This window comes from Panthera tigris, chromosome C1, assembly GCF_018350195.1.
Source record: "Panthera tigris isolate Pti1 chromosome C1, P.tigris_Pti1_mat1.1, whole genome shotgun sequence".
Lineage (NCBI taxonomy): Eukaryota > Metazoa > Chordata > Mammalia > Carnivora > Felidae > Panthera > Panthera tigris.
In genome coordinates this window covers 120,717,615-120,741,482 of record NC_056667.1, presented here as the reverse complement: position 1 = coordinate 120,741,482, position 23,868 = coordinate 120,717,615, and the positions used below count along the sequence as shown (strand labels likewise).

Below are 23,868 nucleotides of genomic sequence, written 5' to 3'. Positions count from 1 at the left end.
GCTTCAAGTTCCAGTTTTGTCATGTATTAGCTGTGTCCTTGAGCAAGTTACTTAACCTCATATAAGACTCAGTTTCTCCAAATATAAAACAAGCATTAAAGTACAGCCTACCTGTTATGTCTGCTTTTTAGATTAAATGAAATACAACATGTAAAGTGTCATGCACGTATGATTGTTTTAATTATTTTGATTACAGTTCATTATTTGTATACAGATTGCATTGACTTTATTTAGATTCTTTAATAAATAGAAACAAGTTGTCACTTAATTTTAAGCAGCTAAACACAGAAAATATTATACTTAATATTTTCCCACACTCCAGTATCTATTCCTAATGTTAATGCCTTGACCTCATCTAGTTTGTCATGCCCATCTGGTTCTCCTTTGTCCCTAATAACCAGAAGGCCCTGGAAGTTCTTGGTGGCTTGCTGAGAAGGTTGTTATTTGCTCTTTTATAGGTCTCTTCTCTTTCACTACCTGTTTTCAATCCCTAATTGAATTATATATGTGATTTATTGAAAATAAACTTTTAAGGCATTAAAATATTTGAAAGGCATTAAATATTTTAAGGCATTAAAATATATGAAAATATTTAAGGCATTAAAATGAAACAAAAAAGAAAAAAATCTTAACCCTGTCTTCTGTCTCAGTCATATCTCCAAAAGGGGCTGTTCTTTTTGTTCACTGTGTGACGGGGATGTGGTTCTCGGGGAAAAGAACCCTACCAGGCATTCTTCTGTGAAGCATGCCTCACTTGTTCACATAGATGTGTAAGAAATTATCCTCGCTTGCCTATTCATTGGCTCCAGAATAATGTCACACATAGGGGGGAAAAAGTAGAAGTTACAGATTCTCTGTGTAGCCTTGAGTCAGAGAAACTAATGGGCTCGTTTTGGTATCCAATATGAGGTTTAGTCTGAGTGACTTTTTGTTTTTAAGAAGAAATTAGTTTGTAAGAGATTAGGACAAGACAATTTTTGTTGTTAAAAAGAGATAATCATTTTTTTTAGAGGCAGGATAGTACAATAAAGTTACTGATTTAAGAGTCAGGTAGCCTGGGTTCAAATCTCAGCTCAAAGATTTACCAATACATTGCTTATGTTTTCTAAGCTTCAGCTTCCTTATAAATAAAAGTTGGAGATGATAACTTGGGATAATTTATAGAGACACGTCACCATAGTGTTTGGTGGAGGATAAACACTTGCATGTAGTGTTTAACAAATTGAAACCACAAACGTAGTTATTTTTGGTACTAGTAATTTTAATATTTAAAATTATCAGCTTCCACAGATCCACCCCTTCAGACAGTGTCTCTCAGTCTGGGTGCTGCAGGGCCCTGCCTACAGAAAAATGGCAGCACTCAAAGGTTACTAGCCCCCGCCCTCCCTGTGGGTGCTGCAGCCCTGGCAGCGTGAAAGCGGCCCCTACAATAGTCAGCACCATTCCACTGTGTCTCATGCCCCTGAGAGAGGGAAAGATAAAACACACACACCAGTCAAAGACATAGCAGTGGGCCAGAGGCCAACAACTAGTCTGACTGCATGCCCCACCCGCCAACGAAATCTTCTCAGAGGGCAACCAGGGAAAGTGTCCTGCAGTTTGGTGCTAATGTCTTTGGCAAATGCCTGGTCTGACTCAACTCAAGTCCAAGGCATTCCCAGACTGGTCCACTGACACTACAAGGGAGTAAACACTGCCCACAACAAGCAAAGAAAGCTATTGCAGATGACTGGGCTGAAGGAAAGAGCAGCTCAGCCACAACAGCAGGGTTCACACATCACACATAGAAGACCTTGCACCAGGTTCTGGTGAACAGCAGACACTATACAGCAGGACACTAAGACCCTCTTCTTCATACGGACATTACTTGCAAGTGCAGATGTGGCTGTCTCCCTTCACACACAAAAACCTACACATAAAGTTATACAAAATGAGGAGACAGGAATATGTCCCAAATAAAAGAATAATAAAAAAATTACAGCAAGAGACCAAAGCAAAATGGAGATAAGTAATACGTCTCATAGAGAATTTAAAGTAATGATGATAAAGATACTCATCAGACTTGAGAAAAGAGTAGAGAACATTAGTGGGACACTTAATGAGGTAAAAAAAAAAAAGAACCGATTATGGATAAGGAATACACTAAACTAATTTAAAAATATGCTAGATGTAATAAATAGTAGACTAGATGAAGCAGGATTGGATCAGTGACCTGAAGGACAGAGTAATAGAAAGTAACCAAGCTGAGCAGATGAGTGTGTGTGTGTATTTTTTTTTTCAAGAATGAAACTAGACTTAGAGAACTCAACAACACCATCAAATGTAATAATATTTGCTTTATATGGATCACAGAAGGAGAAGAGAAAGAAAAGGAGACAGAAAATTTCAAGAAATAATAGCTGTAAACCTCCCAAATCTGGAGAAACAGAAATCCAGATCTACTAGGCACAGAGATCCCCTCAAAAAATCAACCCAAGAAGTCCACACCCAGATACATAGTAATTAAGTTGGGAAAAGTAGTGATAGAGAATTTTAAAAGCAGCAAAAGAAAAGATAGCAGTTACATAAAAAGGAAACATCAAAAGGCTGATAGCTGATTTTTTAGTAGAAATCTGGCAAGCCAAAGGGAGTGGCATGATGTATTCCAAGTGCGGAAAGAGAAAAATCTGCAGCCAAGAATATTCTATCCAGCAAGAAAGGAATAGGATAGAGAAAGAGTTTTCCAAACGAAAGTTAAAGGAATTCATGACCACTAAACCAGTCCTACAAGAAATGTTATAAGGGACTCATTGAGTGGAAAGGAAAGACCATGAGCTAGAGTAAGGAAAGTAGGAAGCACAAAAGCAGTAAAAATAAGTATATTTATAAAAATAAGTCAAGGAACTCAAAGGGATGAGGATAAAAGGATGTAAAGTATGATACCATACACCTAAAATGTGCTCAGTGTAGACAGCTACATACAGAGATGTTATATACAAATCAAATGGTAACCACAGATAAAAAACCAGTGATATGCCAAAAAAAATAGAGAAAGGAATCCAAGTATATCACTAAAGAAAACCGAGTTATCATGAGAGAAGAAAGCAAGGGAAGAAAGGAACAGAGAACTATAAATAACCATAAAAAATAATAATAGATACCTTCCTATCAGTAATTACGTTGAATGTAAATGGATTAAATGCTCCAATCAAAAGACAGAGGGTGAAAAATGAATGAAATAGCAAGACCTATCTATATTCTGCATACAAGAGACTCATCAGACCTAAAGATACATGCAAGTTGAGAGTGAGGGGATGGGGAAGCATTTGTCATGCAAATGGATGTGAATAGAAAGGGTAGCAATACTTGTATTGGACAAATAGACTTTAAAACAAAGACTAGCAGAAGAGAAGAGCACTATATTATCATTCAGGGGACAACCCAACAAGAGGATATAACAATTACAACTATTTATGTACTGAGGGGTGCCTGAGGTCTCAGTGAGTTAAGTCACTCTTGATTGGGCTTAGGTCATGATCTCACTATTGTGAGACACTGTGGAGCCTGCTTAAAATTCTTTCCCACACTCTGCCCCTCTCCTGCTTGCACATTTACTCTTTCTCTCATAAAATTTATAAACAAATAAATGTGCATCCAATATGGGAGCACCCAAATACAGCAGTTAATAACAAACATGAGGTAATCAAAAGTGATACAATAGTAGCAGACTTTAACACCCCACTTACATCAATGGACAGATCATCCAAACAGCGTATCAACAAGGAAACACTGGCTTTGAATGACACATTGGATCAGATAAATCTAATAGATACATTCAGAACATTCCATCCTAAAAAAGCAGAATATACATTCAAGTGCACATGGAATGTTCTGCAGAACAGATAGTAGGCTACAAAATAAGTCTGAACAGATTCAAACAGATTGAAGTCATACCATGTTTCTTTTCTGACCACATATCTATGAAACTATAAATCAACCCCAAGAAAAATTCTTGAAAGAACACAAATACATTGATGTTAAATAAGATGCTACCAAGAAATCAAAGAAAAACATACATGGAGACAAATAAAAAAGAAAACACAAGGATCCAAAATCTTGGGATACAGAGAAAGTCCCTCAAAATACAAGAAAAATATTAAACAACCTAACCTTACACCTAAAGGAGCTAGAAAAAGAACAAACAAAACCCCAAACCAGTAGAAGGAAGGAACTCAGGTTAGAACAGATCAATGAAACTAGGAGCTGATTCCTTGAAAAGACCAAACAATTCTGAAGCACATTTAGCCATATTCATTAAAAAAGAGAGAGACTTAAATAAACAAAACCAGAAAGTAAGGAGGATAAATTACAACTGATACCACAGAAATACAGAGGATTATAAGAATATTATGAAGAATTACATGGCAACAAATTGGACAACCTAGAAGAAATGGGCACATTCCTAGAAACATATAACCTAAACCAAAACTGAGAAAGCAAGAGAAATTTGAACAGACCAATTACTACCAATGAAATTGAATCAGTAATTAAAGAATTCTCAGCAAACAAAAATCCAAGACCAGATGGGTTAGCAGGGGAATTCTACTAAACATTTAAGGAACAGTTAATACCTTTTCTCTTCAAATTATTCCAAAATAAAAGAGGAAGGAAAACTTACAGACTTATTCTATGAGGCCTGCATTACCCTGATACCAAAACCAGATAAAATAAAGAGAGAGGAAGAAAGAGAGCAAGAGAGAACTACAGGCCAATATCTGTGATGAAAACAGATGCAAAAATCTGCAACAAAATACCAGCAAATTGAATCTAACAATATATTAAAGAAGTCATTCATCAAAATCAAATGGGATTTATTCCCAGGATGCAAGAGTGGTTCAACATTTGCAAATCCATCAATATGATACATCACATCAATAAGACAAAGGATAAAAACCATATGATCATTTTAATAGATGCAGAAAAAGACATTTGGCAAAGTAAACCATCCATTAATGATACTAACCCTCAGAAAAATAGGTTTAGAGGAAATCTACCTCAACATAATAAAGGCCATATATGAAATACTCACAGCTAACATTATGGTCAATGGTGAAAAACTGAGACCTTTCTCCCTAAAATCAGGAACAAGACAAGGATGTCCACTCTTTCCACTTTTATTCAACATAGTACTGAAAATCCTAGTCATAGTAATCAGACAAGAGAAACCAATAAAAAGCATCCAATTTGGTAAAGAAGTAAAGCTTTCAGTATTCGCAATGACATGGTATTATATATAGAAACCCAAAAGACTCCACTAAAAATTACTAGAACTGATAAATGAATTCAGTGAGGTTGCTAAATACAAAATCAATGTACAGAAATCTGTTCCATTTCTATACACTAATAATGAAGCAAAAGAATTAGAAATTTAAAAAAGCATTCCTAATTACAATTACACCAAAAATAATAAAATCCTTAGGAAAAACTTAAATCAAGAAAGTGAAAGAGCTGTGCTCTGAAAAATATAAAACATTGGTGTCAGAAATAGAAGAAAACACAAATAGAAAGATATTCCATGCTCATGCATTAAAAGAACAAATATTGTTAAAATAGCTTTACTACCCAAAGCAGTCTACGGATTTAATGAAATCTCCACTGAAATACCATTAGTATTTTTCACAAAACTAGAATGAATAATCCTAAAACTTGTTTGGAACTACAAAAGACCATGAATAACCAAAACAGTCTTGAAAAAGCAAAGCAAAGCTGGAGGCATCACAATTCCAGACCTCAAGTTATATTACAAAGTTGTAGTAATCAAAACAGTATGGTAATGGCACAAAAGACTGATCAATGGCATAGAAAACACACAAATAAACACACACCTATCTGGTCAATTAATCTTCAACAAAGCAGGAAAGAATATCCAAAGGGAAAAAGACAGTCTCTTCAACAAACGGTATTGGGAAACTGGACAGCTTACATGCAAAAGAATGAAACCAGACCATTTTCTTACACCATACACAAAAAGAAACTCAAAATGGATTAAGGGCCTAAATGTGAGACACAAAACCATAAAAATCCTAGAAGAGAACACACACAGGAAGTAACTTTTACATAGGCCATAGCAACATTTTTCTAGATACGTTTCCTAAAGTAAGGGAAATAAAAGCAAAAATAAATTATTGGGACTATATCAAAATAAAAAGCTCTGCACAGCAAAGGAAAAAAATCAACAAAACCAAAAATTAACCTATGGAATGGGAGAAGATATTTGCAAACGACATATCTGATAAGGGGTTAGTATCCAAAATATATAAAGAACTGATACAACTCAGCAGTCAGCAAACAAATAATCCAATTAAAAATGGGCAGAAGACATGAGCAGACATCCAAAGAAGACATACAGATGCCCAACAGACACATGAAAAGCTGTTCAACATCACTCATCACCAGGGGAATGCAAATCAAAACCATAATGAGGTAACACTTCACTCCTATCAGAATGGCTAAAATCAACAACATAAGAAGCAACAGGTGTTGGCAAGGATTTAGAGAAAATGAAATCCTCACACACAGTTGGTAGGAATGCAAATTGGTGCAGCTACCGTGGAAAGCAGTATGGAGGTTCCTCCAAAAACTAAAATAGAGCTACTCTATGATCCAGTACTGAGTTTTTACCCAAAGAATATAAAAAAATAATTTGAAAGGCAATATGCACCCCTATGTTTACTGCAGCATCATTTACGATAGCCAAATTATGGAAGCAGCTCAAGTTCCATCAACAAATGAATGAATAAATAAGATGTGTATATATATATGTGTGTGTGTACACACACACACACACACACACACACACAGAGTGAAATATTATTCAGCCATAAAAAGAATGAAATACTGCCATTTGTAACAACATGGATGGAACTAGAGAGGGCAATGCTAAGTGAAATAAGTTGATCAGAGAAGAACAAATACCATATGATTTCAATCACATGTGAAATGTAAGAAACAAAAAGGGAAAAGTAGACAAACCAAGAACCACACTCTTAACTATTTATACTTACAATTACTTATACTTATTGAACAGACGGGTAGTTACCAGAGGGGAGGTGAGTGGGAGGATGGGTGAAATAGATGATAGGAACTAAAGAATACACTTAGCACAATAAGCACTGGGATATGAAATTGTTCAATCATTATATTATATACCTAAAATATAACACTGTATGTTAACTGTACTAGAATTAAAATGAAAAACTTAAAAAATAAAAATGTCAAAGATCATGAAAAAATTATGGAGGAGAAAGATGATCCAGTAGGCATTATGGTCTTTGAAAGCTATTTGATTTTACACATATCATACAATTAAAAATATACTTTCAGAAAATATTTTTTAATTATCAGTAGAATTATGTAATATGTAATTCAGCACCCATGAAATTATTTAATAGACATTCATTACAAAAGCAGGTAAAATAATGTAGTCAGGCCTACAGAATTTGCTAATTTTTGGTTGATACAGGGAAAAATGAAAGTATTTTTTTTTAAGTTTTATTTCTTTATTTTGAGAGAGAGAGAGAGAGAGAACATGAGTGGGGGAGGAGCAGAGAGAGATAGGGAGAGAGAGAATTACAAGCAGGCTCTTCACTGTCAGAACAGAGCCCAATGTGGGGCTCAAACTCAAGAACCATGAGATTGGGGCACCTGGGTGGCTCAGTAGGTTAAACGTCCAACTTTGGCTCAGGTGATGATCTCACAGTTCCTGGGTTCGCGCCCCATGTTAGGCTCTGTGCTGACAGCTTAGAGCCTGGAGCCTGCTTCCGATTCTGTGTCTCCCTCTCTCTTTGCCCCTCCCCCACTTGCACTATCTCTTTGTCTCTCAAAAATAAACAAACATTAAGAACCATGAGATCATGACCTGAGCTGAAACCAAGAGTCAGATGCCTAACCAACTGAACCACCCAGGTGCCTTGAAAGTATTTTTTAAGTTTATTTATTTATTTTGAGACAGAGAGAGTGATTGGGGGAGAGGGAGAGAGAGGGAAAGAAAGGATCCCAACCAGGCTTCACACTGGGCGTGGAGCCTGACACGGGCTCTGTCTCACAACTGTAAGATCACGCCCTTAGCCCAAATCAAGAAATGGATACTTAACCAACTGAGCCATCCCGGAGCCCCTAAATGAAAGTATTTTTATTTATATATGCTGATTATACTAAATGTTAATTTACTTCATCCAAACTGCTTGTTTTTCAGAGGTAAATTCCCAGAACTTTTACAGAATAGGACTTACTAAACCAACCCAGGATTTTTCTTTTTTGATGTCATTTTAAAAAGTGGTATAGTGTTTTAAGCTGATCATTTCTAAAATACTTATGCTTGGAAACCTACATGGGTGAGAATGGCTTAAGCGGTTTTTAGCTGTTTTTGCCGGTTGCTTATAATTTAAAGGCATATCTTTTTTAAGACTAAAGTATCTGCAGTGACAAGTAGAGTCCCCACTGTAAAAAAAAATAATAATAAATATTTATTTTCTTTACCTAAATGGATGATTAGATAGTGAGGAATAATAAAGTGACTATTATTTAAATGATGCTAAGATATGATTTGGTGATTTTGGTGTCACTACTTTTTTGCTTTTTTGTATAGTGTATCTAGCACTTAACAGACTGTAAGTCATTTCTTCACCTGTACAGATGGAATTACATCCAGGAAATTCTAAGATGACTGCATTAGTTGGAGACAGGCTGCAGCAAATACCAGAGTAGCTGGAAGGAAGACTGGCCTTGAAGAAAGTAGACTCTGACAGTTTGGAATTCCCTTTCTACCAAATCTTCATTATGGAACCTCAGAAGAAATGGTCCTCTGAGGATCTCTGTATGGCCAGATTTTCTGAAACCCAAACCTAATTTTATGATATAGGAAGTAAAAGTGAATCAATGGTAACAGTATTATTTTACTGTAATAGAAAAGCTAAGAAGCATTACCACTACAGATAAATCTCATGACCTCCATTTACAGTGGTCTCTATGGAGTCATGACCACCCTTCTCTTTCCTATTCTGTATTCTCCTTTTGGATACCTAATTATCTTTCTCCTGTCTTTCTATTTAACATTATAGGGAGCCCTTAAGAACCCAGTGTCTATATTCATCTTTATAACTATACTATATACATGTATATCCATTTCAGCATTTATCATCTTGAATTTTTTTTTTTAGTATTCTTATTTTCTACTCATATATACATAATTTAGTGTAACACATTTACATGCTGCTTTATGTGCAAAAAACTATGCCAGTGGCTGTGGGAAGATAAAAAGATCACAAGCATCTTGAAATACATAATCCTTTTTTAGATTTGTTAAATGTGTCTCCATAATGCCTGGCACATATAGAAGAATCCTAAAAAAACTTACTAATCTGTCATTCTTTTAATAGTGCAAAACTAAGGATTGAGATAGCCTACAGTTATAAATGTTTATTTTATACATAAATAAATATGAACTTAAATGCCTAGACCCTGGTAGGAAGCAATCCAGATAGAGGTACTCTTATTAAAGATGAAAGGTTGTTTGTTTGCTATATCCATGAAGATAAGCAGTATGGATCTGGAGAGTTTCGTTCAGTGCCAAGAAATCACTATTCCTTTCCATTTTCTACTCTTTCATGTTCAACTTATCCATGCTACACTTGACAAAGGTCTAACTCTGGGAGGCAGTGTCTGTGAAACAAATTACCTTAATTTCCAGAATGCCTCTATGACTTTGTTTCTTCTTCCATCCATTTTCCTTCAAATTCTAATAAATTTATGGCCATCCATCAAGTCTTATGTTCCTGAAGCTTTCTTTCACCCTCCTTATCCAGCCGTCTGTAACTTATTACAATTCCAAATCTGTGTTTCTTCCTACAGCCACAGCTTTCTGTCCAAAGTCTCTCCATATATCTTGAATCATATCAATCATATGGTCACTTTTCTAGTTTACTCTAATTTTTGTCAGGATGTCTTTACACACTATTTAGAAAATTTCTGACTCTCACTAGATTTTGGACCAAGGTTTCTGGAGGAAGATCCACAGTCTAGAAGTGAATATTGAGAGAAATAATTCATAGAATGGTTTATGGAATATTTAAACAATTTAAGAAAACATAAAAAAATCTTTACACATGCCATATGCCTCCTAGTGTTTAGCTTTTGGAGTAAGAGTCACTCCACAAAAACATATTGAGTGAATAAATGGATGATGTCCAGAAAGCAAATGACATGATCACTATTAGTTTTCACACTAAGCCATTCTAACTAGAAAGCATGATTCATTTTTATCTAGAGCTTCATCAATCAGTGTTATGCATATCAGAGCACTGCAACATGGTCATCTAGATGGAAGTGAGCTGTTTGTCAGCTCTGTTCTGTATAATTATTCCATTAAATAGCAGGATATAATTAAGTGATACAGATGTAGTGAGTGAAATTATATAGCCATGCATGTCCCACAATCAAGATAACATCATTGCTTTTTTCATAAACACACTTTCAACAAACAATGGATATTGTTTATAATTTTGAATAATATGCTCATGGGACCACAGTGTCTTGCCTTGATCTTTGAACCAATGGGGTTGTCCAAGAGCCCACACTCTTTTTCTGAAGCCCCATAGAGGCAGACACCATGTCTGGATGAGTCAGTTCTTTTTCCTTTTCTTTAATTTTCTTTTCTTTCTTTTTAAGTTTATTTGAGGGAGGGAGAGAGAGAACATGCATGAACAGGGGAAGGGGCAGAGAGAGAGGCAGAACAAGAATACCAATTCCACTGACAGTGTGAAGCCTGACACAGGGTTCCATCTCACTAACGAACCATGAGATCATGACCTGAGCTGAAATCAAGAGCTGGACATTTAACCAACTGAGCCACCTAGGCGCCCCTGGATGAGTCAATTTAATCTGCTACACTGCTCTCTACCTACACTTCCTTTTCTGTACTTTATTGTTCTATCTGCTCTAAGTTGCTTTTCCACTCTGATGCTAGAGTGAACTTTGTGTGATCCATATCTGGAAATGTGGCACTCTACCCCTAGTAGAGATTCAGTCTCTGGATATTTAAAAACAAACAAGCAAACAAAAACAACCAAACAACAAAAAAACTATTTTATTCTGCAAAATAGGAGCTTCCCAATCATTCCTCTGTGTTTTTTACAGTCTTCCAGTACCTTGATTTTTTTTAAACAACTGGAAAAGTTCTCCTTAACATTTTAAGATGTATTTCCTCATATTCTGTGCTCACCTCTGTTGTACCATGTAACCACAACAGATTACAATATTTTATTTGCTCTCTATTAACTGTAAACTCCTTGTTTATAAGAACTCCTTTTGTATGGTTTTGTCTTAACATAGTGACGGGCTTTATCTGTGTTCAGGAAATACTGAATGAATGAATGAATGAATAAATGAATGAATGACCAAACAAATCAGTCAACCCTGAGTTAGTCATTAGGAATGAATTCAGCCAAGATAGGGAAAAAGGGAGAAAGAAATTATTTGAGAGTTTATAATGTGTTTAAATTCAGCCTTTGAATGAGTCAATTTCTTTGCAGTGTAGTTTCCCCCTCAGAAAAATGTGAGGTCCATTTCTCATTTCTCTAATAGTCTTTCTGGAAAATGCTTAATAATGACTGATTTTCATGTTATCTTTTCACTGTTTCTCTTTTATTTTTGATTATTGAGCTTCTTAAATTAGTAAGATTATTTATTGGATAAAGGACATCATTTTAAGGATGTATAGATACCACCTTTAAAGCTTACTGAAACCATGAAAGATAAATATCATTGTCTTCATTTTAACACAAGGAAACTGTGACTAAAATATATCATGTATATTATCTCTAACATCAGGAGCAGGACAAAATTAGGGTTTGAACTTAAGTTTTATTTATTTCTTTTTTGGATCAATAATCTCTTTTTATTACTCAATTCTTCCTGGGTACATAGTCCATTGCATATTTGATTTTGGAAAATTATCAAAACTGCTGACCAGAATTAGAGACTTTACTACAACCAAATTCTTAGGACCTTTTTTGTTGTTGTTGTTGTTGTCCCCACTTAAATGTATAATAATCTCTAGATTGTAACCTTTTCCAACAGGACCATGTTAATGATTATAGGAATCATGATTAAGTTCCTAGATATTCCACATGAGAGATCAAATTCTCACCTAGACTATTTAATAAAATTCCAAATTCTAATAAAATTGTTCACTTTCCGAAAAGTGTTTATAACCACCAATTTTTCTGTGGACTCATATACTTTTGAATGGGTAAGACAGCCAGGAGTAAGTTTGTTTGGTTTCCCAAGAGTAAATGCACATCTATTCCACAAGTTCTCTAACATCTTTTGATCTCACACTTGTTCATGCCAAATACAGACCTACTTCATTATCAAGTTCTTACGAAACTAACACATATTGATTGCATATGGATGACAGAGTCAGTATTCGCCTCAAAGAGGGATTATTTATAAGGGGCAAAGCTTAAATTGTAAGTTTCTGATTTTTCTCATTTTTAAAGATTTCCCACATTTAAATGGATAGAAAATTCTCCCACTCTTTAATGCAGATGAAATGATTAGGAAAAGACAGTGGCATTTAATCCAGGTAATGGAAGGGGAAAGGGTGATCATCACTTTCCATATTTTTTATGAACAAATTGGACCTTGTTCTTTCATAATCTATAGATAATGCATCTTAAATGTCATCATTAATTTCTGTATTATTTACAAGTGTACAAACTCAAAATTGATATCTTGAGAAGGTTCCACAGGGGGGAAAAATTCTAAGTTTACAGAAAATGTGTATATACTGCAGCAGTTATCAGATTATCTTTTATGATTCTTTTAAATTGACAGATTTTTCTCCATAGAAATACATAAAAATCACTTCTATGACTTTTTTATTGTAACCATTTTAGCTCTCTTCTCTTAATACAGATATTGATGATTTCATATGAATGACATGAATTATAGTTTCGTATGAACAATATTGATTACTAGTACCAATGAAAACATACAAGTATATTGTATATTTAAAGGTATAGCTCCTAAACACTTTTCATAAAAAAATATTTGATAATTTACTGTTTCTAAAGTTTTGATGGTCATACACTGGGTCATAAATGTAAGAATATACCTATATTTAAATCATTCTCTTTTTCTGGTTTAATAGTTTATTTTTTTCTAAAATCCACAATAGAAGAAAATATTAAGTATGTTACTAGTTTAACATGTATTTGAAAATTTAAATCAAAGATGCTGAGAAACTTTCTCCTTTGACAATCTAACAAAACCCCGAGTACATCAATGACATGTTATTTGAGGGTTCTCAAATCTTCTTCCCTTTTGCCTTAAATATAAAAACATTCATATAAGACTATACAGCATACAGGCAAAGCAGAATTAAGGAGTATCAATGAGGATTAGAAGCTCTGCCAGAAGCAAAGACTTTTCTTTTATGACATCACACGTATATTACTAAGAAACAAGTATTATACAAAATCACATGCTAACATTTACAGAATATCTAGGAGAAATGAGACTGGGGAAGAAATTCAAAACTATTAAACTTTTGTAAACAAAACCACAATTCAGACGTTAAGATTCCTAGTAAAATTCTTGTAGGGTTAAATCAAATAGCATTTTTAATCTAGAGTTACTCCATTTTATTCAACCTGGAAATGGGCACTTCCTCTTTGAGAGCATTCTCTTTCAGCCATTTTTTATTGTACCATTTTTATAAAAATTGCAAACCAAATCTAGGTGTGCCCTGTTTCATTCACTATTTATTCTATTCCCTGTTTTTGCAACATCTATAATCAGAACTCTCAGTTGTCATCAAATAGCCTAATGCAGAGGGACCCAGTGATTTCGAGAGCTACTATGCCATCCATAACATGCCCTTAATCAAGGTGCTTCTACTGAGTTTCACATTTTTTCTTGAAGTCTTAATATATTGCGAGGGCTTTCCCTTTCATCTTAAGAAAGTGTGTTTCTGACTACCTGCAAATATTAATGTCTTTGGAAAAGCTGTGCAGAAACCACAATGATGTCTATGTCGCCATCATTTCCCTTTTAATCCATCACATGAAATATAGCACATCAACTGAACACACGTCGAACAGAACCTACTGCATCTTTAAGAATTAAAGCATAAGGGGTGCCTGGGTGGCTCAGTCAGTTAAGCGTCCAACTCTTGGTTTCAGCTCAGGTCATGATCTCACGGTTCCTGAGTTTGAGCACCACATCAGGCTCTGTGCTGGTGGTGTGGAACCTTCTTTTTTTTTTTTTTTTTTTTTGGTGTGGAACCTTCTTGAGATTCTCTTTCTCCCTCTCTCTCTGCCCTTCCCCTGCTGTGCTTTCTCTCAAAATAAATTAATTTAAAAAAGAATTAAAAGTATAAAAAGATATGTATACATATATATATAATACACATATAGCTTCATATGTGTGGATATTCTTGTAAAAAATCATCTGTGTATCATGCAGTTTACAATGCTTATACATTATTTTATTTTGTCCAATGAATATAATAGGGCAGATGTTATAATCAGAAGTGGTAGGTAATGTGTTACATGTTAGACATATACTAAAAGGTGAACACTTAGCCAAAAGGTACATTTTCAGACTTTTACTACTTTTCCCTAAAATTTCTAAGATAAAAACCTTCAAAAGATATGGTATAAATTTGGGAAAAGGCCCAGAGTCAGAACTTGGAAAAAAAAGGCCTTTATTTTATTTATTTTTTAAATGTTTATTTATCTTTGAGACAGAGAGAGACAGAACATGAGCAGGGGAGGGGCAGAGAGAGAGGGAGACAAAGAATCCGAAGCAGGCTCCAGGCTCTGAGCTGTCAGCCCAGAGCCTGACGTGGGGCTCAAACTCACAAACCACAAGATCATGACCTGAGCTGAAGTTGGATGCTTAACTGACTGAGCCACCCAGGCACCTCAAGGCTTTTAAAACCTTAAATTCTTAATTCTCTTTCAGCTAAGAATTCCAAATTCCTTTTGAGAATGTAATTGCTCATATGCCAAAGATAGTGAAGTGGGCCTACTGTATAAGACATTTACCTAACAATTATATAAAATAAAGAATGAGGTTGATTCTCCTCTGAGTGATCCATTTATGCAATGTGCTAAACTTTCTTTTGACTGTGACCCTCTCTAAAGAGGTCCAAGGAACGGGATCAAATGCTGTTTTACCTCAGTGATGATACAGGCATTCCTAGTAATTGAAACTAAAGATCAGCAAATTCCTTCCTTTCTACCTCCTCACCCATTTGTTAGAAATTATCCCAAATGGAAACTGGCCAATGGATACGAATTAATGTAGTAAGACTTTGACAGCAGAGATGATTAGGAGATTGGAACTTGCTCTCATTTTATTGCACAATTTCTATCTGTGAGATATCCCTGAGGCCCTTTTCCATTGGTTCTCTTCCAATATTTTCATGTGCTTAGATGTTTATCCTGAGGTTAATTTTGTGTGGATAATACTAACAGTCCATTTTTGAGTTTTATAGCTGGTTCATTAATATCCATGCTGTTCAGTGTTTCATCCTGCATTCTGATAAGTTTTTCATTTTTCAGCTTCCTACAACAATAGAAATAACTTGATTTAATGAACTGGATTCTGCTTTTTCTTCATTGCACTAATGAATAATCATTATGCAATTTTTGTATCATGCTAAGGATATAATCTGTGGCTTTTAATCAAGAGAAACCAAAGAACAAAATGTGATTAAATTCCTTTCAAAGCAAGGAAGAATACCTTTAATAGAAATTGAACCTGATATAAGAAAGGCTACGTATTAAAAATTAGGAAGAGGGCACTGATAGCATGGAGCCTGCTTGGGATTCTCTTTCTCTGTCCCTCCCCCATTTGTGCATGCTTGCTCTCTCTCTCTCTCTCTCTCTCAAAACAAACAAAGAAACAAACCTTAAAAAACAGGAAGTGGGAGAAAGGAGTAGCAGGGTAGTGGAAGGATGAAAAAACAGATCCCATTTTACTAACACAAAATACCCTCCCAAATTCAAGATCCAAATTCTGATCAAGAAAAAGTATTACTTATCTCAACATATAAAGAAAACTTACTGAAAAAAAATAATGCCTTAAAAATAAAAAAGACCTAATTTCTATGGCATACATTTTATAATCGAGAAAAGTATACCAGGGTAAGATTTTTCTGTTTTTATCTAATTTTATTTATTTTTTATTTTTGGTGCTAGAAAAATTATACATCTGTGGAAGCAAAAGAAAGAACTTACACATACAGGGATGCACATAGTACAAACACAAATAGCCATGTGTGGAAAGTAACCAAATAGACAGACACACACACACACACACACACACAGACACACACACGTCTACATATACACATCTTTCATTCTAATTAACTGAAAGACCCACCCACTGTGAAAAGCAGAACTTTTGTGTGTTTTTAAGTTTATTTTGAGAAAGAGTGAGAACATGAGCAAGAGGGGCAAAGAGAGATTGAGAATCCCAAGGGGGCTCCTCACTGCCAGTGCAGAGCCCAATGCAAGGCTTTATCTCACCAACCTGTAGATCCTGACCTGAGCAGAAATCAAGAGCTGGACGCTTAACTGACTGAGCCACCCAGGTGCCCCCAAAGTAGAACATTTTTTTTTTTTTTAAATTTTTTTTTTTTTCAACGTTTATTGATTTTTTGGGACAGAGAGAGACAGAGCATGAACGGGGGAGGGACAGAGTCTAGAGAGGGAGACACAGAATCGGAAACAGGCTCCAGGCTCCGAGCCATCAGCCCAGAGCCTGACGCGGGGCTCGAACTCACGGACCATGAGATCGTGACCTGGCTGAAGTCAGACGCTTAACCGACTGCGCCACCCAGGCGCCCCAAGTAGAACATTTTTAATGCAACTTAATTTGTTCCTTAGACTAAGCAAAATAAGAAAAACTTGACTATTGTTAAACAAAGGCTCAGGAATTATCAATGCAGAATTGCCTAGGGAATCACCAGATATGGCAGCTCAGCTTCCAAGAGGGAAACAGAAAATGAAAAGGTCAAGTCCTATAGCATTGGACAGAACTGGGTTAATTAATATTTAGTATCTATCAAGAACCAGACACTGTGCTATGTTTGCATATATATATATTTTTTTCTCATTTAATCCTTGCCATTATTTTACTAGGGAGACAGTCTTATTATCATCCTCTACACCAAAGATAAGCAAACTTAGGGACTTAGGCATAGGGAAGGGAAGTAATTCGTCTAAAGCCACTGGACCTGGGCTCAACTCACTTTGGTTTTACCATCATACCACCCTGTGCTCTTTCCAGGATGGAACTCCCACATCCCTGCAATCCCTAATTCCAGTGGATTGATGCAGGTAGTTTTTCTAAAAGGTTTAATGTGAACAGGGTCTATGAATGCAAGTATATGAACACAAGTGTTGAAGAGTAATACAATTTGAGTATTTGGTTGATAAGCCTAATTTTGTATGTATTCTCAACTAGGCTTTATCATTACTACCACCAGAAACACCGGCTTTGCCAGTGTAAGAAAGGGTCTAAGTAGAGGCCTAAATAACCTGGACCATATCATGGGGTGCCTGGGTGGCTCAGTTGGTTAAGCATCCGACTCAGGTCATGATCTTGTGGTTCATGAGTTCGAGCTCCACATTGGGCTCTCTGCTGTCAGCATGACAGCAGAACTAGTTATGATATTCAGCCAAAATTGTATTATAAACAAACCACAGATCAGAAATTTACAGATATTAATAATACTCCTAATGGAAGAAGAGGGGCATGTGGACAAGAAACAGTTCTCTGACAGGCAAAAATAATAATTCTCATATGATATAGTAAATATACAACAAAACTCATCCTGCCATTCTGCATGTAGGACAATCCATCCATGAGAAGAAATCTAAGGATCATAAAATAAGAAATAGAAGGAATCGGCCAAGAGGCCTTTAGCCCACATACATATGTATGTATGTATTGCTTCAAAGAGGTCAAACTTCATATATGTTACAACTAAATCATCCCTAATTATAAACTTCTATTTAGTAAAATTCATATTAAGGCAAAGAAAATATTGTTTAAGGCTAATGTCCTGTAAAACTCACCAATTATGAAATGAAGGATCTCCTAAAGACAAAATCAGAAGGGTTGACAATTGATTTTCCTTAAAAATTTAGTGTGGCGATGGCTCTTTGTGGCATCAGTTTTATTTTTGTTTTCCCTAAGCTCACCTTCCATTGTATTCTTTTCCCTTCCTTTCACACGTTTTAAGTCTATCCTATCTAAAATAAAATTGCAACACTTAGTTGTCAATGATTCTAGCTTTCATCTAGCTTTCATGCAGCTGAAATCTATCTATTCTAGGCCCAGAAAGAGGAAAGAACCGAGGTGACTAAGCAATTCTGTGTCTCCTCCTTTCACATCCCACTGGACAGATACACAGCTATCAGTATAGCAGCTTTAAAATTCTGCCATGTAGGAAAACAAATTCTGTCATGCAATAGATCAGTCAAGTAAAGAGTACTCATTAGAAAATATTTTCTTCGGGCACCTGAGTGGCACATTCAGTTGGGCATCCAACTTGATTTCGGTTCAGGTCATGAACCCAGGGTCATGGGATCAAGCCCCATGTCTGGCTCTGTGCTGAGTGTGGAGACTGCTTAAGATTGTCCCTCTCCCTCTCCCCTTCCCCACCTTAAAAAAATATATTTCCCTTCCATTTATTATAACCTTAGTTTTACTGTTAGGGAAAGGCTTTTAAAAATGTACTGTATGTAATTTTAACTATTTACAACATAGTATTTTACAAACAAGAACAATAAAAATAAAAACAGCATATAATTACTCAGGGAAACTCAGCACTTCCTAACAAAGTCAGGATCAAAATCTATGTTTTCTGAACATAAATTCAAGCTCCGTACATGAATTTAAGTAGCACTTTGTGAACTTGACCAAACATTGCAGTCTGAACAATTTGATTGTTCTTCACACTTTAATTCAGGTTTGGTATAGGTATTCTGTTAGGTCATAAAGATTGTTTTGTCATTTTAAAGGTCTGTTAAATATCATGTATAAAACTCATCTTCCTTTCTATATTTTACTATATGCCCATATCTTGAACTCTTCATCCATTCAGGCACGTGTAGTGTTGAAGGTATTGAAATAAATGAGGAGCCTGTCTCCCAAGAACTTAACCTCTAAGAAAAGCTTAGTATTAATTTAATTTTTCTACCTGGGTTAGGAAATAAATGTTGTGATCTTTCCACTGCTTAAAACAGATGTAAATGTTCTTTTATCACAGCTTTTGAACAAAATTGTATGTCCCTACTCTCAGCCTTGAAACGCCCTCCTTTCTATGGGTCCCCAGAGTTTTCAGAGACAGAGAGTCAAACAAAATAGTGCAGGGAGATGACTGTACACCTGAACCTAATACAATACCAAGTTAACTATACTAGAATTAAGATTTTTAAAAATTATATATAAACACTTAGATCTTAAAAAAAATTTACAAAGATGAAGATGACACTCAGAGAAAGACAAAAGGGAACAAAATAAACTGGAGCTCACCAATTCTACACGACCAAAATACATGAGTGGTGGCCCCCTCTTATCGGTGGGTGATTTGGAGTACTTCTTTGTGGTCATTCTCACTGCCACGTGTCTTACTATTTCTATCTCACTGAATAAGCAGTATTTTTTGCCTTCATTTGCAGAAAAATAATCTAGTATTTCTTGCTCAACACTTTGTGAAGAATCTCCATCCCGTTCCTGCAATTGTTTGGCTTTTTCCTTATAAGGACAATGCTTAGCATAATTCATGTTCTTTGATAACTCATCTTGAAATAGATATGCATGTAACATACACCAAAAAAGAACAATGAACCCAACTAGATGGAGAAATGTGTTAAGATCTTTGGTAATGTATTGATATCATTTTCTATTCTAACACTGAAAAACTGTAAAGACAATGTTGAAGTTAAACATGGCAATTAAGAGAAAATACCAAAGGAGTGGAATTGTATTTTTTCATTGGGTATTGCAAACTTTAAGGGATTAAAGGTTTTTGTTTATAAAACTCTACAAACATTTATTAATCATTAAGTTTGAAAAATGTGCCTTATTTTAAACTGTATCTTAAGATAATTTGCCTGCCATAAAATGTCTATGACTTAACATTTTGTCTACACTTACATTAGCTTTGAACTCAACTCATTAAACTGCTGTGAACAATGCAATGGGGTTCATATATAAATTGGAAAACTATTATCTTACATATCAACAAAACATTTTACAGTGTGATCTTACTCCAAAGGGTCTGTTCATTAGTTTTATATTTTCTTAGAAGTCTTTAGGTATCATTGGTCCATCTGACATAATACATCATATGACATGACACATTACCTTTATCCACAGATACTGCCCAGTTTGATTTCTGCACAACTGGCCCAAAGCCTTTATATAGTTTTTTTTTTTTTTTTTTTTTTGGTTTTTTAACTGCAAGGAAATATGCTCAATATAAGCAAAACTGCTCACAAACAGAAAAGCAACAGGTTTCTACTGTGTGATGAATCTAAACATTGTTTTACATTTCTTACTATATTTTGTAAAATATTTCAAATACATCATGCCATTTAATGTACACGAAACTCTTGGAGACAAGGATGCCAGTATTTTGCCAGTATTAAAGACAAGGACACAAAGAGTCTTTGAGCCTTAGCGTCTTGCCTATCAACATTCAGAGTAAAGTATGACCATCTGGTCATATTTTTACTAAGTTTAAAAATTGAAGTTAAGGGGTGCCTGGGTGGCTCAGTCGGTTAAGCGTCCGACTTCGGCTCAGGTCATGATCTCGCAGCCCGTGAGTTCGGGCCCCGCGTCGGGCTCTGTGCTGACAGCTCAGAGCCTGGAGCCTGTTTCAGATTCTGTGTCTCCCTCTCTCTCTGGCCCTCCCCCGTTCATGCCCTGTCTCTCTCTGTCTCAAAAATAAATAAACGTTAAAAAAAAATAAAAAAAAAATTGAAGTTAATCATTGAAGTGAATCATGTTTTGCTTTCTAATATTTGCAATAAATCCCCAAGCTTCAAAATATAGTCCCTTTATTTAAACTCTAAAGGCTTTTCATTTTTTTTTAATTTATTTTTTTGTGTAAATGTTCTCCATTTTATTTTTATTTTATTTTTTTAAATATATGAAATTTATTGTCAAATTGGTTTCCATACAACACCCAGAGCTCATCCCAACAGGTGCACTCCTCAATACCTATCACCCACCCTCCCCTCCCTCCCACCCCCCATCAGCCCTCATAAACTAAAGGCTTTTTAAAAGTCTTTCCGGGGTGCCTGGGTGGCTCAGTCGGTTAAGCGGCCAACTTCGGCTCAGGTCATGATCTCACGGTCCGTGAGTTCGAGCCCCGCGTTGGGCTCTGTGCTGACAGCTCAGAGCCTGGAGCCCATTTCAGATTCTGTGTCTCCCTCTCTCTGACCCTCCCCCGTTCGTGCTCTGTCTCAAAAATAAATAAACGTTAAAAAATAAAAATAAAAAAAATAAAAGTCCTTCCATTTTAAACTTCACATGAGTATACTTTCCCTGAAAAAATCTAGGTAAACAGCCTTTTCTGTGTTCAGGTACCACAAACTGTGCTAGGCATAATGATTCATGGTACTCCTCAATGGATAGACAAGTTATATTAGTATCACCTGGGAATCTGGAAAAAATAGCAATTCTGCACTTTGTCCTGAACTAGGCAATTAGAACTCTAGGTACAAGCACGTGGGTATGTGTAGTAAAAATTCCTAATAAACTGATCAAGAGCTAATGCCGTAAAAACTAAATTAAATTAAAAATAAAATCACAAGAAGAGTTAAAGATTGAAGACACCGTGGAAAGACCAAACAGATCTAGATTTGGCTCACAGGATCACCATTAATTATGTGACTTGGGGGAAATGGTGGGAGATCATGATTAGACACTTTCATGGGTCAGTTTATTTACAGTATAGGAGAAATAATGCAGGAAATAAGCCATGCAAAAGACAACTTCATCCCCAGAAAGGTTAAATAAATTCTGGTAGTGTATAGTAAGTAAAATAATGGATCTCAAGTACTTAAACCACAGAAGACATTTTTATTACTTTAATAGGGCTGGGTATGCTAAACAATAAAAATTTATTTTATCACAGTTCTGGACAATAGAAGTCTAAAGTCAAGGTGTCAGCAGATTTTATTCCTTCTGAGACCTCTCTCCTTGGCTTGCAGTTGGGTTTCCCTCTTGTGTCTCTTCACAGAGTCTTTCTTCTGCCTGGTTCATGTCCCTAGGGTCTCTGTTGTGTACTAGTTTTCTCTTATAAGGATACTAGTCAGATGGATTAGGGCCAACCCTAATGTCCTCATTTCAACTGAATCACCACTAGAAAGGCACTATCTCCAAATACAGTTACATTCTGAGACAGTAGGTGTTAGAGATTCAACAGGTAGATTTTCAGAGACAAAATTTAGCCTATAAAAGCATTTAGTAAATTTTAATTGTCCTATGTTTTTTTTTTCCTATTTCCTACCTCCTCCTTTACCTAACTCACTGATCTCACATGGCACCTGTATCTGTTCAGTTCTATTTGCTGCCCAGAAGTTATGTTCCTTAGCAAATGTGATAACCTAGAAGCTTGTTGATGGGAGTTAATTTATGTATTGGTATATACTGGTGCTTCTAAGCAACACATTTATATAAACAAGAAGTCAAGAGATTGGTATCCTTACAAGAGTGAATAGGGTAAAGATTTCTGGTACACAGCTCAACTAAAATTGAAGATGTTCTCAGAAAATTAGATGTTGATGCTCTTTAAATCTATCACATGGACAAATGAACGTTTGAACTATAACTATGTTTAGGCCTAGAGTATCTGTGATTTTATGAGATTCTGCTTTTTCTCCCTTTTCTATATTCTAGAAAGTAAAATAATAAGTACCACTGTAATTGGACATTTTAAAGTTGTACCACTTTTTCCTGCCAGAGACAATGTTCATGCTTTATAACTTGTGTGTCCTTCTTTATTTCTAGTTTTCAAATTTTTCAAACATCTGTGTCTCTCTTTTCTAGTTAACTTTAGTGATGAGAAACCATGTTTCCTCAATGTATGCTTAATTTCTCCTTAGTGAGAATTCTACTACAAAAAGAAATTCAGGGTATATTAATGTAGTATGTCTATGTGAGTCAGAAAGTCTTTAGGATTGTCCATTTATTGTGTCAAGAAACAAAATTCAACTGAGTAGTTTAAAGATCTAGTTGGCTTTATTCAGGATTCCTGATTTGGGTAGCATCCCATCTAGCAAATAGAATCCCCAAGGACCTGTACAAAATGGAAGGATTTTATAGGCAGAAATGGGGTGGGACAAGAAGGGTTTTAGCAAAAGAACACAAAAGATTGTTTCAGCCCAGGTCACCTTCCATTAAGGGGAAGATGGGGGCTATGGGAGGGGTCTTAACATGTAGATTACTTCATAGTACTGAACAGGAAATTCCTGATTTTCATTGGTTTAAAATTCCAGTTCTGGGAGAGGCTAGAAGTGCAATTAGGTTAGGCTTTATTAAGTTCTGGAATTTAATATAAGTGACTTCATTTTGGGTCTGTTGTCTTTTTAATGCTTGTTAAACTATTATTAAGTCTCCATAACTGGTTCTGCTAACAGATCCTTTAGCCTTTGTACACCATCTCCAAGACATTTACAAAACACACTATCTGGAAGAAATCCAATAAAGTAGGGCCTGTATGTCAACTTGATCATTGTTCTTTAGAAATGCTTATGGAGGGGCGCCTGGGTGGCTCAGTTGGTTAAGGGGCCGACTTCG

At 35.6% G+C, this 23,868-nt stretch overlaps 1 protein-coding gene across 1 annotated transcript in view; it reads left to right on the top strand.

Annotated features, from left to right (window-relative positions):
- DPP10 (dipeptidyl peptidase like 10) overlaps positions 1-23,868 on the top strand; it is a 646,469-nt gene that overhangs the window by 604,233 nt on the left and 18,368 nt on the right. The window lies entirely within an intron of this gene.